Raw genomic sequence first — 18,187 nt, forward strand, 5'->3', positions numbered from 1 at the left:
TTCCCTAGTGAGACGCCTCTGCAAGAGCAAGAAGAACAATAGACATGACATGAGCCAGGGAAAGGCAGTAACGGCAGCAGGCAGTGATGCTCAACTCAAAACCCGGGGCTCTGGCAGCTCAGGGTGAGCTCAGCACCCTGAGGAGGGACTCAGCAGGATGGGACCCCCCAGTCCATGTGCATGGCACCACTGGCTCTCAGCCCTGGACCAAGGCACAACACATGCCCCACACATGGCTCATCAAAGCCCATAACGCCAACCTGCCCAAGCTGCTCCAGTAAAGGGATTTTTTTTAACTCTTTGCAGTTACACAAATGCTTTCCCACCATGTGCACAGGTGCACAAACAGAGCCAGAGGGGGGGTTATTTGGTGCTGTTCCCCTTAGCGAGTGCCTCTGCTGTTTACATGGAAAGTAGGTAAGGGATTCAAGGTCTGGTCTGTCTTTAACAAAAAAAAAAAAACAGGTTATTAAAACTCAGCAGATCTGTATCCATGATCATGCTGCTGATCCAGGGGCTTTCATATCTTGAATTTCCAGGGGTGATGTGGGGTGAGCGTGGTAAGGAGTCGCTGTGGCACAGGAAGGCTGCACTGCTCCCACACAAGTACCACCTCCCAGGTACTTACAGAGCCCCTTTCCCAGTTAATAAATAGTTTCTCTCACTGGGATTAGTGGTGTCTGAGTGTGGTGATGATGGCTAAAACAGGAGGGAGAGCCCCATGCCTCAGCCAGATGCAGAGCTGGTTCCTCAGAGGGACCCACGTGTCACCCAGGGATAAATTTTGGCCTCTTGTGAACAGGAGACAAATGGCCAGGATAAATTGCCTTTGCACTTCATTTTACTTCCTACTGACAATAACCTCCCATTGAGGCAGTGAATCACTGGGCTGCCCCTATGGCCCCCAGCAAGCACCATAAAATTTAGGGACGTCCTCAAAGAGCTGGGAACAGCCAGGACCCTTCAGAGAGCACCTGTGCTCCCACACTGAGCGAGTGCTCCCTTTTCAGGGAAAAAAGGAGGTGGCTACAGAGGTCAAGGCAAAGCCTTTCAGCTGGGAGAGGTAGATCTCAGCCCTCCTCTTGCACCTCACACTAGTGCCAGGCTGAGCCTCAACAGGCTTCAGGATAGAGTCATCCTAAACAGACTCCAGGGACACCAGGTTTTGAGGCAGAAGAGGGAGGGAAGGAGGTTCACAGAAGTTTCTGACCTTGCCCAGGCCACCTGGAGCCCATCATAGCCCTGGGCATCCAGCTTAGACACAACCCCTGCTGCTGCTGCTCAGGGTTTGTTATGGCAGGTAAGAAAACAATCAGCAGGTAAAGGTGTGACTGGAGGAGATATTCTTCAAACGATGCTGTTAAAAATAGAAAACAAACTACAAACTTTGGGTCTCCCTGGTGCAAGTAGCTGCATTTTTTCCACATTGGCTCAGCAGCCCCCAGCAGTAGGCTGAACTGGATGAGGGCTCCAGACCCAGAGCTCACCTCTCCCAGCACCCCACCCCTACCTATTAAACCCCCAAACCAGCCAAGAACCAAACAGGATTTCAAATTTCTAAGGTTTTTGTTCACTCTGCCAGACCCTTGCCCCACCAACCTCTGCCAGCAGTGAGAGACTGGCCAGGGCAGGCACCTCCCTGGCATCTCCTTTTCCTTTCCCAGTCCAGCTGGGCTCTGCAAACCCAAGGAGGATTTGTGCTCCCAAGCACAAAGGTCCCTGAGTTTCTCCATAAAAAGCCTAAAAAAATTTACTTCTCAGTATCCCTCAATAGAGGGAAGGCTGACCCATGTGCTCCCCATTTATGTCACACCATTGCAGCTTCCATTGACATTTCTCTCCCCTTACAACAGGGGAATAAATAGAAGTTTGTGCATGAAGAAACTCTTATGAATAAATCATACAACCCCATTCTGCTCAGTGCCAGGTATGTTTGTGATTATGGGATGCCATTATGTAACTGGGTTTTCCTAATCACAAACACAATATGCTCAGAGCACGAAACTGGGACATTCTGCACCACATCCCTTCACTCCTGTTACAGCACTGGAGCCTCCAAACACGTGCAGAGCAGCAAAATCCTCCAGCAAGAAACATCCTGCTCTGAGCTGGGAAGGAAATAGTTTATGTTGCCCCTTCAGTGGAGTTGTTTTGTCCAAAGAGATGCTGAAACATGAATATATAAGTAAAAAATCCATCCCTGTTGGTACAGGATATCACAGAATCACAGAATATGCTGAGTTGGAAGGGACACACAAGGATCATGAAGTCCAACTCTTAGGCTGCATAATTGCTTTTCATGGGGAGGGTGAGCTATTCGCACAGAACCTCCACTTTCAACCCCACAGAGTTCTGTGGTCTAACATGTCTGGGGCCACACCAAAGCCAAATTTTTATCATCTCTTGTGTTTGAGGATGAGGATTCTGTTTTCCCCATCTGCCCCTTCCCTCAGCAGCAGCCTCATCACGTTGACACTGTCGCAAATAACTTCAAGGCTGGGACAAACCAGCTCTCCTGATATTCCTGTAATCATCCCTGGGAATTCAACTATATTTATTTCTTCCTTTACATGGGTGTCTGTATATCCACTGCTAAGAAACCTTCATCCATACCGGGGGCTGGAGCTAGATGGTCTTTAAGGTCTCCCCCTACCCAAACCATTCTATGATTCCACAAATTCAGAGTGACTGAAGCACAGCAGAAGACTCATGCCTAGCCAGGTGGGACTGAGTTACAATGAGTTATGAATAGGAAAATTTCCACCTTACCAGGGAAGAACCAGGGTGCCCCCAGCAAGACACCTGCTGCCCACAGCACCCTCTCCTCAACAGAGCCAGGTTGCATCGGGAAGCAGGACTCACCTGCTCTCAAGCAGGAGAGAATTTGGCTGCACATTATGAGAGTGAATAGGAGGTGAGGGTGTAAAATAAGGCCAGAGAGTGCTCACTGAGGTGTGGAGATAAAAAAAAATTGCTTGGAAGGATCCCGTTCTGCTGGGAAGCAATGGGTTTTCCTTCAGGTCCCAAAGATGGGAGTGCAAAATGTAGTTTAGAACTCCAGGGAGGCAACAATATATCCTAATGATCCCTCGGTCAGCTCCTTTTCAGGGTGAGCCTGGCTGAACACTGTAAACTGCAAAGGAAACCCAGAATGACAAACAATTGTAGGAACCTGAAAAACCAAGTTCCTCTGTATTTCATGGGAAGTGAGATTTTAAATCCTCCGACCTGTCTGTCTGAGGGGAAGTGGGCAATAAATAGCAGCCGGGTTGTTATCAAGAGGATGTGAGCTATTTATAAAAAATTCTTGGGCTTTTTGAACTCTGTTTAGAGAGGCAATATCCTTCGCTTGGGTAATTGGGGGGCTAAAATGCTAAAGCAAACAAGATTACTCAGCCACCTTGGGAAAGTTTAGTGCTTACTTGTGTGTTTCTGAATTTTTAAGCATATTTAAACAGCTGCATTGTTATTGTCCCCAAATCCAGAGGGGAGTAGGAAGAGGGCTTTGAGATCACAGCATACACAGGGACACACCAACATCCAAGGACTGCTCCTGGCACACAGGGATCCAACCATCCCCACTCAGATTCTAACAGCTGATGGCTACGTCACTTCATCAGTTTAAAAGTCCAGGTTGGACAGGACTTGGAGCAACCTGGTGTAGTGGAAGGTGTCCCTGCCCATAGCAGGGAGTATGGAAATGGATGATCTTGAAGGTCCCTTCCAACCCAAACCATTCTATGGTTCTGTGACTAATTAGAATTACCTTACATGAATGAAATGCCTTGTCTAAAAAGGAGTTTCTGTGTGTCTAATAACATGTTGGCTTCCCAGCAGGATTAAACCACCTCTACCTCTGAGGCAAAGAACAGGTACCAACTCATACCCAGTGCAATAGCAGAAGAGGGGGAGGTTTTGGTGGGACATCAAGGGGAAAAGGGAAATGGCACTTCATGTAAATAGGATGCACCCCACGACACAAGGATCCATACAAAGCACTAAAGACCTCCTTGCTCAAGAGAAATTCATCTCTCTGACAAATAATTGCCTTTAAATAAATTAGGAGACTGTCCTGCCTTTGTTGGGACAACCAACACATGGAGATGCACCCAACATTCAGAGAATCAGGGCTGAGAGCCCACAGGGCAGCAGCAGGAGCCAGGATGGAGCATAGCCATCCTAGGAGAGGCAGTTCAATGCCCAGGTCACACTGGCCACAGTGCCCTGACCCTCCCAGCACCACATGGATGACCACAAGTGATGGATTTAGGGTCATTCAGCTGGGAAGCTTTGAGTGCAACCTTAGGAGCTGCTTCCATTCATGAGGTCCTGACCTTCTTTCATGCAAAGCAACAACTGACACACGCCAGGGAAACATCCCTCCTGCCCATCCTTGCTGTCCCATGATCCACATGTCAGGATGTGGCACCAAAGGGAGCCCTGAAGGCTTTCCACTGGCTGCTTTTTTATTTTTCTGAGCCCAGCCATCAGGCAGACAACGCTGCTCCTGTGTGGGAACCACACACAAAGTGTCCTGACAAAATGATGGCATCGTCTAAAATACACAAACATGCTCAAAAGAAGGAAAACCATGAAATTAAGGATAACAAACAACAAAGAGAAACTCATACACAGAATCTGTTAGTGTTTATGAGTCACTAAGGCCTTCCTGTCTCCTCTTATAAATTGTGGGAATCCGCTGTGGTCCATCCTCTCCTTGAAAACCACGGAGGTGCTATTTTCCTCACAGCCCAGCACTGGGGGCAGGGGGAGCCGCTGCACAAATGAAAGATTTTTTTTTTTTTTTTTCTTTTTCTTTTGCCTTCTTATTTTTTTTCTTCAAAGTAGGAAAGCAAATCTGAGGAGCAAATGCTGCAAGGCGCGTAAACAGAGGCGACTGCAGAAGCCTTGGCGATGAGATCATCGAGCGCCTTGGCCCGGCGCTGTTTTCCGACAGCAAAGGGCTTAACAATGGAATGGATGGGAAATGCCAGGAAAAGTTAAAGAGCTTTGGACACAAGGTCTTTGTAAAAGCTCATTCTTTATTATTAACAAACAGCTTCTCCCCATCCTTCTTCCTTTCTCCCTTCAGCAAATGAGGATTTTCTTTCTTAAGTCTATTTTTTTTTAATCTTAGCATTTTTAACCTCTCCCAGAATGTCTGTCCTGCTCCACCCAGGCTGGCCCACCATGATGGGATGCTGGGATGCCAACCACTGCATCACACCTTCATGACCACCATCATCATGTAGTGGAAGGTGTCCCTGTCCATGGCAGGGGGGTGGAGCTGGAGGATTTTTTAAGGTCCCTTCCAACACAAACTATTCTGTGATACTTTGATCACCCTGAGTTGTGCTCTGACTTCAGAGTTGAGATATCCCTGCTGGGGGGTTGCAAGAGGGAACAGTCCCACCCTTGTGCAGGGCAGGTGCTCAAGCACCCACGTGTTCCCAGGAGGAAAGACCATCACATCTCAGTCAGGCAGAGCCCGTGCAAACACTTTTTGTATCCTGAGGGAAGGATGCTCAGCCTGTGCTTCCTGGTTAAAACTGGAATGCACAAACTGGAACCAGGAACAGCTAGCTTTTGGGGATTTTTATGTGAAAACCTCACAAAACAGGATCTCAGACAGCTTCAAGAGAAGCCACTCAGGCTCACTCAAGCCAGGGCCAGCCTCGAACAGCTCATTCAAGCTGCAAGTAAAACACTGGCTAAACACATGGGCACATTTAGGGACTCTCAGTACCAACTTCACGTGTAGATTTAAAAACAGGATTGTAAGATCAGGAAGAAATTCTTCCCTGTGAGAGTCATGAGACACTGGGACAGGTTGCCCAGAGAAGCTGTGGATGCTTCCCTGGAAGTGTTCAAGGCCAGGTTGGATGGAGCTTGGAGCAACCCGGTCTAGTGGAAGGTGTTGGGAGTTCTCAGCAACACACCTCCACTGACATGGGCACTGATCAGTGCACATGATTCCTTCTGTCAGCTCAGAAAACACTTCTCCTGCTCCCTCTGGATTCCTTGGTTTCCACACCACAAGCATTGGAAATAAAAGTATTATAATAATGATTATGCTACAACAAAAAGGCTACCCCCAAAATTACATACTTTGGAAGAAACAAGGGAGTTAAAAACCCTGAAATGTCAGCTGCAAGTGTTGTAATTTTATGTTTGTACTAACTAGAGGACATGTCTCAGCAGCCCCTTTCAGCACCAATAACCTCTCCCTGTCGGAGTAGCCCCAAGCCGGGGGACAGGCAGGGATCCTGCTGCCAACAAAGCTAAAAACACCAACAAAAAAGAGAATTCAGGACTAAAAATCTCAGAGATGGAGTGGAACCAAAGAAGGATTTTACAGCTACTTCGTACTGCTGCAAGTGGCTGCAACAGGAGCAGAGCATCTCGTGGGCACACCCGAAGAGAAAATGGTGTCTATGCAAGACAGGGGCCTGGAGATGGATTTTCCTATTCAGATTGAATCATTCTTGACATAAAGGGAACAACTTTCTCAAAGTCTTTTTCCACTCCTATTTGCACTGTAAAGCTCCTTTGTGGGTACCATTGCCTACAGAGGCAGCCTCAGCACCAACTGGTGTCCAAACAGTCCAAGCAGCGCTGCAGCTATGGACACACATCCAGCCAAGAGCCAGCAACCCTGCTTGGACTGTTCAGCTTCACAGAGAATGTCAGTCATTTGGAAATGTTATGGAAACCTCCCCATTTCCTCAGGAATATTAAAGAGATAAGTAAAACCACAAAGTAAATTTTTTCAGCATCCAGGAGCTGAGGGTTTGGGGTGCTTGTAACAGGCACATTTCAATATATGATTCACTTGCACACAGCTGAGAACAGAGCCAGGGAGCCTGATCCTGTTACCATGCCCCCAACTCCAACTGCCCCCAGCACTCATGTCCGTGGTGAGCTCAGAAGTACAAAATCACTCCCTCTTCTGCCTCAGCCAGAGGCAGGGATGCTGGAGCACTGCTCATACACAAAACAACCCTCTTCCTCCTCTTCTAGTTTTCCTTTGCTTCTTCTTATTTCCTACAAAGCTGATCATATGTTGTTCAGTGCCTGGAAACTCATCCATCGGAAAACACATCTTCTGTTTCCTTGGCAAGCAAGAGGATGGGACAGACACAAGGGTGACATTGCTGGGGACCCTCACCCGGGGTGTTGAGCTTGTGCTGTTATCCCATCCTTGACCCAACCTGAAATCCAAGCCAGTGCCATGTCTCCAGGCTGTGCTGGCCCTGCCAAACTGGTTACTAAGTCCCAGATTTACATAAGACCCAGTGGAAAAACCCTGGTGTGGGACCCCTGGGATCTGCTGGTGTCCTGAAGTCGCAGCATCAGACATCCTCATGTCAGTACCTCCAGAGCATGTGGCAGGCAGTGGAAAGGCAGTGCTGACAGAGACCATGAATAAAACAATAGGTACCACTCATCGCCCTGAGGGCTTCCTCATACCGGGACCTAATTTCCCTGGAAAACAAAGAACAATTCCCTGCATCATGTATTGATGGGTCTTGGATTTGGTCCCCAGTACGAACACACACACACACACAGAGTTTCTTCTTTTACATTTTTGCCTGATGATTTGCATGACAAGCCTAGTAAAAGCCGAGACAAATAACCCAAAACACACAAAAATGTGATACTGTTTCCTATTAAAGTCCAAAGCACTTCAGTGACTGTAGGAAAGAACTGCATTAAAACATCAGAACAAAAAAAATAAAAAAGAATTTTAAAGATAAACCATGCATGGAAAAAATATATATGTAAATGGGGACTATATACATATACATGTGGTAGGATAACGTGGTGCTGCCAGGGCTGCTCCATGTGGGCATCCCCATGATCAGCAGCCAGATGCTGCAGCTTCAGCCCCAGCCAGTTCAGCACATCTGAGATCCATCCCTGCCTTTGCAACCATCGTGATGGGACCCTGGAAAGGCAAAAGGTCCCCGTGATGGGGCTTGGGGCTGTCCCTTCCTATCCTGGAGTGCCTACGAGTTGAGGGCAGTGATGGTGAAATGGGCCCTTCCAGTATAGCCCTGCACATCCCATTGAACCTTCTGTGGCTCATCCCTTCCTGACCCACAGCTGGGGCCATCACCCCTTCCTGACCCACAGCCTGCCACTGTGACCCATCAGAGGTCACTTTTCAGGAGCTGCTTCCCAGGGCATCATCTCACCAGTTACCAGCAGCAAGAGGCTGTTACAGCTGTAACCCCACCAACACAGAGCAGCAGCACAGCCTTGAGCAGCAGGAGCCATCCCCGTCCCCAATCTGGGGCCGGCCCTTGCTGAAAAATAACCCCGGTGCTGTGAGGGAGAGCGGGGCCACAGTGGGGTGAAAACCATCCGGCCTCGGCAGAGCAGAGAGGATGTTCTGGAGAGGTTTTTCTTGGCAGGAGTGATGGGGCTCTCGCTTCCTGCCCGGCGGGGGGACATCCCCCCCCCAGGGACCCCGAGGCTGCAGGGACGGAACATCCCATTCATGTCCTGCCTCTCGGCCTCACTCGACTCCAGCCCAGCCGGAGGAGAACAGGCTCTACCCTCCAGCTGCATGGGTGTGCTGTCCAAAAAAACAAAAAAACCCAAAAACTACCAAAAACTGCCAACAAAACATCTCTACTGTAAAGGGAACACAAACAGCATGCGCGCTTTAAACCAGTAGTGCTCTTCTCTTACCCCTCGTATATACTGATGATCTACCTGTGGGTCTTGCAGGTTTTTTATTATCAAATTACCCTGATGGCTATGGGAAACAGGCATCAAAATCTAAAGTTGCGATCTATACACGAACAGCTTCATATAGAAATGGGAACAGCTCTTCCAGAAGCTGATAGTGGACTGAAAACAACCTTTTCCAACTGTGATTGTGCCAAGCAGCTGCAAGAAAGAAATACCGGCAGGAATGGAAAAATGTTTCCATGTGTTTTCCTAGGCCAGCTGCCATGGCAGAGCCCAGCACAGGGGCACAGTGAGCCCCCCCACAGGTGCTTGCAGTGGTCAGGGGTAAATGTTTAAGGCATCTTGCTGCAAAGAGCAGCCACCAGCAGAGCCAGGACAACCGGAGCTGGGCAAGTGGAAACTGGCCCCCGCTTTGCGATGCAGAATCCAGTAGCTCAACTTGAAACCACTTCCTCTACCTCCCAACAATGCACAGAGGAATTTCCACAAATCCCAAAGCTGCCCTGACTTCCATTTCTAAACTTGGAAAAAGAAATACCAGGACATTCCTTTGTTGTTCCAGCTCACTCACTGTTTGATCTGGGTTTTTTGCTCCAGCTGAGCCAATTAAAGAGTCCCAATTTCCCTTGGAAAAAAAGCACACACCGGTAACAAACAATGCATTTGCTTCTTTGATTTTTAACTAATTGTTTTTGAGTTGAAGGAAAACCTGCCACCTCATTCGAGTCCATGTGGTTTGATGCTTAAATACCATTTTGGCCAGAGAGATGAGCATGATAGAGGCATTTGCAACTACATTTCTGCCCTCTGGAAGGAAGCAGTCCAGTGCTGCATTTATTGAACATGGCTATTTGGAATCACAGGAGCAGCTTGAAATATAAACACCCCCACCCCAAAACCACAGTCAGTCTCCACACCAGTGCCAGCACAGTCCAACAGTGCCCCACCAGCTGCCAGGGCAGAAACTCCCCAGCACTGCCACCGTCCTTGGAAACACTTCTATGGTTATTTTATATATATTTTTCCACATCCATAAAAATTCTATTTCTTTTTAATTTTATTCACTTATATTTTCAGTGGATTTGCCTTTTCCATGTGCTGTGCCACCCATCCTGATCCCTGCTGCCTGAGTCTTCCCTTGCCGTGCCCCAAGACCCCGCTCTCCCTGCCCAACTCTCTGCCTTTTGCTGGATTCCCCCTTGCATCCCTGTTCACATTCTCTACACACTGACCCCACAGTAAAATCCCCTTCCTCACTGTCCCACAGCCCCTCTGCATGTGGTCAGTGTCTGGGCCATCCCCTGCAGAGTGGTGGGACATGCAGCACAGGGACAGCCACCTCCACCAGTGTCCATGACCACCTGCCATGGAAGGTCTGGACACCAGCAGAAGGAGCTGGAATTAAGCCAGTGGCACACAGCAGGGCCAGGGTCCCTGCTCACCCTGCAGGGACAGAGGAGTCCCAGGTGATGCACTCAGATATGGTTGGTCCCCACATGGCCCCACTGTTTGTCCCCTCCACTGTCCCCAGGGGTGTTTGGATGGAAAATACCATTTCCTTGAACTTACAAAGGATCTGTCAGTATAAATCACTGCACTGAAAAACAAGATACAGGCTCCAAGGTGAAGCTCTATCCTGCAGGATGCTCCAGGATTTCCTGATGGCCACTAGAGAACATCAAAGGAGTTTAAGCAGCACCAAGAGCCAGATCCAGGTGCCAAAGCTGATCAGGGATGAACATCTAAAGTGTTCAAAAAAATATGTAGGTGTGGCTCTTGGGGACATGGATTAGTCACGGCCTTGGCAGTGCTGGAATAACAGTTGAACTTTATGATGTCAGAGGGCCTTTCCAGCCTAAATGATTCCATGATTCTACCTTGACTTGCAGAGAGTACAGCTGCTAATCACAAACTCTTTCACCAAAAATAACTCTGGCAGCCCCTTAACCACAAAAACTGCAAAGCTGGTAGGGTGACTCTTGCCTCAAGTGCAAGGAAACATCTATTCTTCTGCCAGGAAGAACAAGAGACATGAACCTTGAACTTGAGGAGGAAGGACCAGGTTCCTGTTGTTCAGCTGGAGCAATTAATTGCATGTGTACCAAGAGAGGCCAAACAGGGAAACACACACATGCTGGTCATGGAAAGCCAGTGCCTCTGGTTGGAATTGGTGGGACAGCCTTAGAGAGAGGAGGTGACTCCATCCCCTCCATCACAAAGCAGAGCTGGTGGCTGCAGACCATGGTTATGCCCCAAATCCATCTGTGAAGCTCAGTATAGCAGGAATGAGCCTCCAAGCATGGATCCGGTGTGGACAACAGACCATCAAGTCGCCATCAGGCTGGGGCCCCAGTAAACCATAAGGAAGATGCTGCAGTGCAGCATCAATGTGATGTTGGGCATCATTAGGGAAATTTTCTTCTCATGCTGCAACAGAAGCAAAGCTCAGACCTCTGTCTTTTGCCTTTTTTTTTTTTTTTTTGGTAGTATCTTATCATCCAAGAGCTCATTAGCAAGGAATTCCTCATGCTGTTTATTTTCCATTTGTCCATATGTTCCCCACAAGCTCAGCATCATCTCTGTTTTAAGTTTATACTTAGCAGCAGTAATTGGAAGGGATGAACAAAGGCATGAAGGAAGGCAACACACGCACAAACAAACTGCCCAGATGTTTTGGATTCCTGCATTTCCCCAAGAAGCAGGATCCTTAACATTTTGATCATGTCATCACAGCACAGAGCTACAGCTCAGAACACAACTGGTTCCTCTCTCCTGACTCCTGGCCACAGAGAAAGGAATTCAAGTCACCATGAGTGACCCAAATCTGCTCATAACACAACAGAAAGCAAAAACCTGGGATGTGCCTGTTCAGCACCAATGTCTGCAGTGGGCTTGTCCCAGGGACAGATTGAGCTTCAGACTTCAAAAATTCAGGACAAAGCAAAACTCCTCAATTCACACAATCCGCTCCCTAAGCAGACCAAGAGCTCACCTGACTCTGCAAGCATCATTTGAGCATTTTGTTATTTCATGTGCTTGTTTCCCTGAAGTTTTATGTACATTAGAAATCAATTTAAACTTAACCAAAATAGATCAGCTTTAATAATGACAAGAGAAAGGGGAATGGCCTTAAAATGAAAGAAAATAAGGTAGATTTAGATGAGGTGTTAGGAAAAAATTTTTCCCTGTGAGAGTGGTGAGGCCCTGGCACAGGTTGCCCAGAGAAGCTGTGGTTGCCCCATCCCTGGAAGTGTTCGAGGCCAGGTTGGATGGAGCTCAGAGCAACCTGGTCTAGTGGAGGGTGTCCCTGCCCATGGCATGAGGGTGGAACAAGATGAGATTTAAAGTCCCTTCCAGCCCCAGCCAATCTGTGATTCTATACATCATGAAGCATGGCTTTGCACTAGTTAAATTAAAGTGGTGTTTGTTTGCTCGTAGATAAGGCCTTGGTTTTCAACGCAGTTATTGCAAAACATGGGACAACCCTGAGATACTCTACAGAATGGAAAGATTTAAAAAGAAAATATCCTGGTAGTTGTGCAAGACCCAAGGAGCTGTGGACAGTGAGAACTACTGAATGAGGGGATGGCATTGACATTCCAGTTCCCAGTCTTCCCTTCCATTCAGAACACAGCAGCAAGAACAGGAGGGAAGATTAATGAGAGGAAAAAGTGTGACCACAGCAAATAGAGTGACTCATGCCCACTCCATGGTCTTCATTTCTAATCTGGAATAGTAATTTTCCGCTGGAGCAGATTAAATATATTTCTCCTCCTATTGAACCCATGGCCAACCACTGCCTGGGTGAAACCAGCCTCAAAATTATCCCAGCTCTGCCTCAGCCATGCACCAGGAACACAGGCTAGGGACAGGGAAAAAGAAAGAACAGCAAAGAAATCCCTCCTGTTCCCTATGGTTCCGAAAGGCAACAGTCTCCTCCAAACACCACTGTTGCAGGATGGCAAGAATCAGCAGGATATGCAGAATTAATTAAAGGGAGAGCACTAAAAGCAGACTAAAGACTGGAAATGATGTTCTAAAGCACAACTCACATTAAGATCGGAAGGGGAACTTCCCAATTTGATGGCAGAAAGCAATTTACTTCAATTAGCAGAGACATAACCAGAGCACTTGCTTAATAGGAGTATTGCATCTCCAAAAAAAAGCAGCTCCCCTAATTGCATCCCTTGGCATTTCTGTGCTTCCACAGCTCATTTTGGGAGAGATGGGATGAAAGAAACCCTTGGTCCTTTCTTTTCAAATCTCCTGGGATCTGAGCCCTGTCCCAACGAGGAGGACACATGCTGGGCCAAAGAGAAGATGGCCGAGGGGAAAGGCAGCAGGAAGAGCCTTTCTCTGCCTCCTCCTCCTCCCAGCAGAGCCCTGCCTGCTCTCTCCTGCTGTCAGCTGGCTCAGGCTCTGCAAACGTATGGATGAGTCATTCCCAGCAGCTTCAGGAAGTTTGGGCCTGTAAAGTGCTTCTTCCTCCCTGTTTCCAGCTGGGAGGTTTGGGGTGATAGATCTGGATCATCTGATCAAAGCCTGTCTATAAACCAGCAGTGCCAAGGACAAGGGGCTCTGACACACCCCCCCACCTGCTCCCCACATCTCTGCCCTGTGAGACAACCTGGCCCCAGGTTTATCCTGGGTGCTTTGGGGCCACTTTATGTCCTTTGAGCTGCAGATTGAGAAGGCTATAAAATTCCTCCAAGAAATCAGGAGCTTTTTCTCTAAACAAACTAAAACCAACAAGATGATGACACCAACATAAACACCCACAAAATGTAGGAATTAAGCACAAGGAGCTCATCCAAAAGCCCCAGTACAGAGTTTTGCATCCCACATCATGAGAAACCATCCCCTAGGAGATATTTAAAACCAAAACACCTGCCCATGCCAAGCAGCAGCCCCGTGGCAACCGAATAACCCCTTTGGGACTGGGCAGCCCCTGTCCAGGGCTCACTGCCCAACCACCAAACCACCCTGGCACCAACAAACAGCACCAGGGTCCTTGCTCTCCAACCCCAATGCCCTATAAGTCCTGGGCCATGGAAAGAGTGGCTGGACAAGGTGGGACTGTCACTGCCTCACTGTGCCAGCACTTCTGCTTGTGCCTCAGCTCCTTGTCCTGGGGAACAGCGAGGATACAAGTCCCTGAAATGTGCTTCCCACTCTCTGATAAAAGTGCTCCAACATATTGCACTAAGTCACTTTACCTAATCAGTGCAAGATCCAACTTATCTCTCTCCTCTGACAACTGGAAGAGAATTTACCCTTCCAGACTTTGCTACTCTCCTGTGCCCAGCCCCAGGCCTGACCCTGAAGCCAAGGGCCAGTTTGAGGAGGGACCAGTCCAATCCCATCAAAAGCTACACCACCCAAACCAGCTCCCACACAAAGGGACAAATCTCACAATGTTCCATGTCAGCTAGAGGATTTTGTGTTGCTCTCACTTACCTCTGTGTGAGGTGCAGAAATCAAGCAGTAACTCAGGCATGTCCTTACACGAACCATTTTCATCCCATCCCTGGAAGTGTTCAAGGGAGGTTGGACACGGCTTGGAACAACCTGGTCTAGTGGAAGGTGTCCCTGCCCATGGTAGGGGGTGGAACGAGATGAGCTTTAACGTCCCTTCCCTTCCAACCCAAATCATTCTGGGATTCTATGAATTTTTAGCTGCTCCATTTTCCCACTGGAAGTGTCAAAGCCAGTGGCAGGAGTCACATCTGCAGCTGCCCACCAGCCCCCGCACCACACCGTTCTCCTTTTGGCACCGGAGCCTCCCTCAAAGAGGCAGTGGGAGGGCACCCTCAGCTCCTCCATCCCCTGACACCCACAGCAGGATCAGCTGTTTTGGGGCAGGATGATGCTGCACAGGGGGAGCCACACGTCACAACCCGGATGGAGCAGCTGGGGCAGCAGCTGCCTCACTGCCAGCCCAGGATCTGCTTTGTCCATCCCACGCAGGAGTGTTTGGCAAATGACCACTGCGGTAACCTCGGGGCAGCCCCAACTTCCAGCCGGCCACAGCACAGGGGCTGTCTTGGCATGGAAACAAACCCTCCGAATGAAACCCAGGGCACAGCACAGTAACCCACCCAGACCCCTTGAATCGGTACAACGTGTGAGAGTGGGATGGCAGAGAGAGGAGTAGGAACAAAGATCCCAAAAATACTAAAATGGTACAATCTTTAGGCAAAAGTTACCGGAGGTATTGCGACAAAGACAGGCAGCCTGTGGCAGGGAGGGGCGGCCCCACACCCGCTGCATCCCGGGGCTGTTGCACATCTGCAGCCCCTTTGCTTTCCTTTTTTCTTTTTTTTTTTTTTTTTTCTCCTCCCAGATCACTTTAAAGGTCCAGCTTAGGGCATAATTAGCAAAGCAGTTAAAGTGGCGACCTGGCGAGGGCAGTGACCTCCGGCGGTGGCAGGAAGCAGCAGCGGTGGGTGGGCTGGGGGGGCACAACACCCGCCGGGCGCCCAGGAATCAGCACTGGGTTGTTAAAAGCTCCTTCTCCAACCCCCATCACAGCCTCAGTGCCTTCATCTGCTCGAAGAAAGGGGGTATTTTGGTGTAATTGTGATGCTGAGCACCCATCCCACAGGCTGCACCAGCATCACTTGCTCATGTGCAAGATGTCCCATCCTCCCTCCATCCCCAGCTGGGCAGCACCAGTGACAACCCATCACCCACAGCCAGGAACTGCCCCACCATCAGTCGTGCCCCAGCACCAACATGTGCCCATTGTGTCCCAGTTGTCCCTCAGCACTGGCTGTTGGGCCCATGGGACCGTGTTCCCACTCAGGGCTGTCTGTGGCTGCCGCGCTCCCTTATCACCACCACGACCTTTGCTGGTCGCAGATTAGGGGCTGGAGCCGGTTGGATTTGTTTGATTTCTGTTGATGGTTATTAGGCAGAGGAAGTGCCAGAAGGGATTTTGACCTCGAGTTTAAACCTATTCCAATTAGAGCCACTGAGCCTTTAATTACCGCGCTCCGGCCACTTCGGTTAAAGCAACAACAAAAACAAACACAAAATCTGGTCAAAGATGGGTTTTTCTTCCCATTGTTCTCCAATCTGCCATCTACTTTGTCCATGTGCTGTGTGACTGTGTTGTGGGGCATTTTGGCCCACCAAGCCCCTAGTGCTGCCTCCAGACCCAGTGGTGACACTGTTCCAGGACGATGCCCACAGGCAGGAGTCACACTGCCCTCACCCACCACCTCACACACCACCCACCAGTGCCCAAAGGATGCTCCAAGGACCATCTCCTGGTGCCCAGGTGGCTCCAGTGAAAAACACCTGAGGTTACAGTTCAGTGGCCCATTAGAGCTCACTGAGGGGTGATGGATATTTTGGAAACACCGATTTCCTACTTGGCATAGCTTCTATTAAGTCAATTTTTTTTAAAAGCAAGTCCACAGCACTGTTGTACTTCACTGCACTTGGCCCTGGGACGTGGACTGTGTTTCACTCCCTGGGACACGGTGCACTTTGACTCCTGGCACAGACACTTCCTTAAACTCCAAAGCCTGGGCAGGGATCCCTGCCTTTTGCCTTATTGTTATATCCATTGCTATGACGTTTTATTAACATATTTTAAGTTTAGCAAAATGGGGCTTGTATCCATGTAAGTCCCATGATTCGAAATCAGTTTCTAGGATACATTCTGTGATTGATTTATTACATATGGTGACTAAGCCCTTGTGTTATGGTAATTCCCTTCCCTGATGGGCTTTTGTTTATTCCACAGAAATTTCAGAAAAAAAAGGTAGAATGGAAATCCTCATCCTGATCAGCACAGCATCTCCATCCTGAGCTGAAATGGGATGGGGTAACAGCCCAACTGAGCAACCAGTTGGAGCAATGAATGGATTTGGGCATTCAGAGGACCTTGGGGGAGCACAACAACCCTGCCAGTGCCTACTGTGTTGTGTTTTATTTGATTAATAACAGGTATCACCACTAAAACAGCCCTTGTAAATGTTCCATGTTCAAGGAGTTTTTAAATAGGTTCCTTAATCTAACTGCTACTGGTTTTGGAATATTGTATGTATTTTCAAACAGATTTGTTTCTCTTTCCTTCCCATGAAAGCAATGCCATCTTTTAAACACGAGGCAATGAAAACAACAGTAGGTACTATGAAAACTTAACTCGGTAACATAAAAAGACGGCACCAATTCCCACAGCCCCCCTGGGCATGGGCTGAATGGGCTGAGCTTCTGACCGAGTTATGTTTTCTGGCCCTCTCAGGTGTTTCCCACCAGCCCCCGCTTCAGGATCTCCGGCTGTCCCCTTGGCCATCACACGGATCTGAGAGGAGCAGAGTGCACCAGCCCCAAGGAGAGGTCACAGCAATCCAGCCCATGAATCACTTCCACTAATGAAGCCACTGAACATGAGTCAGTCTTTGGCTTTGTGTGGCCGAGGCACAAAGTGTTTAATTCATTGGAGTGTTTCTCTTGTAAGAAACGACTTCTGCAGTAAAGCCTAAGGGTTTAGAGAAATCATTCCTAAATCCAGCAATATTTATCAACTTCTTGGAAATATAACTGTATTAGCTGGAGCAAGAGGAGAGGGGGAAACATCTGTTTTAAGTAACTGGGAAGTCTCCCATGGACTGGTTTTATTTCTCAGCGTAATCCTCTCTTTCACATGGATGACCTGGACAATCAGCACTGATCTTTCCACTGGAGCTCCCACTGGAGCAGGCAGAGGAGCACCAACAATGGGCAGATCCCACTCCTTTCCTCTGTGGTGCTCCTACCTTCTCCACAGGCACATTTGATTTCCTCCAGAACATGCTGTTCTCCCTTTAGCTGAGCCTTCTCCCCTTGGGTTCCTTTTTTTCTTTCATGGGAACTGGAAATAAGATGTGCTTCTTACTGATTTGGCTTGGAAATGACCTTAAAGCTCATCCAGTTTCAAACCCCTGCAGGGACACCTTCCACTATCCCAGGTTGTTCCAAGCCCCATCCAAGTGGCCTTGAACACTTCCAGAGATGTGGCAGCCACAGCTTCTCTAGGCAATGTGTGCCAGTGCCTCACCAGCCTCACAAGGAAGAATTTCTACCCAGTATCCCATCTGCCCTCTGTCAGTTTAAAGCAATTCCCCCTTTTCCTGTCACTCCAGGGCCTTGTCAATAGCCTCGTGGCTGTCTGAGCTCTCTTCCCACCATGGCACAGACACTCCACAGGTGTGTCTGCCCTCAAAGCCTCCATCCCCCCACCTGGCTGACAAGGTGCCAGCAAGAAGGCCAAAGGCATGGTCACTGCAGGTGACCACAGACCTGCCACGTAGGTCACGTAAAGTGGCTGAGCTGTCACAGACCCAAAATAACTACTTGAGTTTGGAGTTGGTGTCAACACACACCAAACCAAACGTGGCTTCTCCAGACCCTGCCACCCACCCATCCCTCCAGGTGCTCCCAGAACCACTGTCTGCGGAGGAACATGGAGCTGTAGGTGTCTGCAGCTTCAGGCCAC

The sequence above is a fragment of the Corapipo altera genome, unplaced genomic scaffold (assembly GCF_003945725.1).
Source record: "Corapipo altera isolate COAL_440 unplaced genomic scaffold, ASM394572v1 75, whole genome shotgun sequence".
NCBI classification, from domain to species: Eukaryota; Metazoa; Chordata; class Aves; order Passeriformes; family Pipridae; genus Corapipo; species Corapipo altera.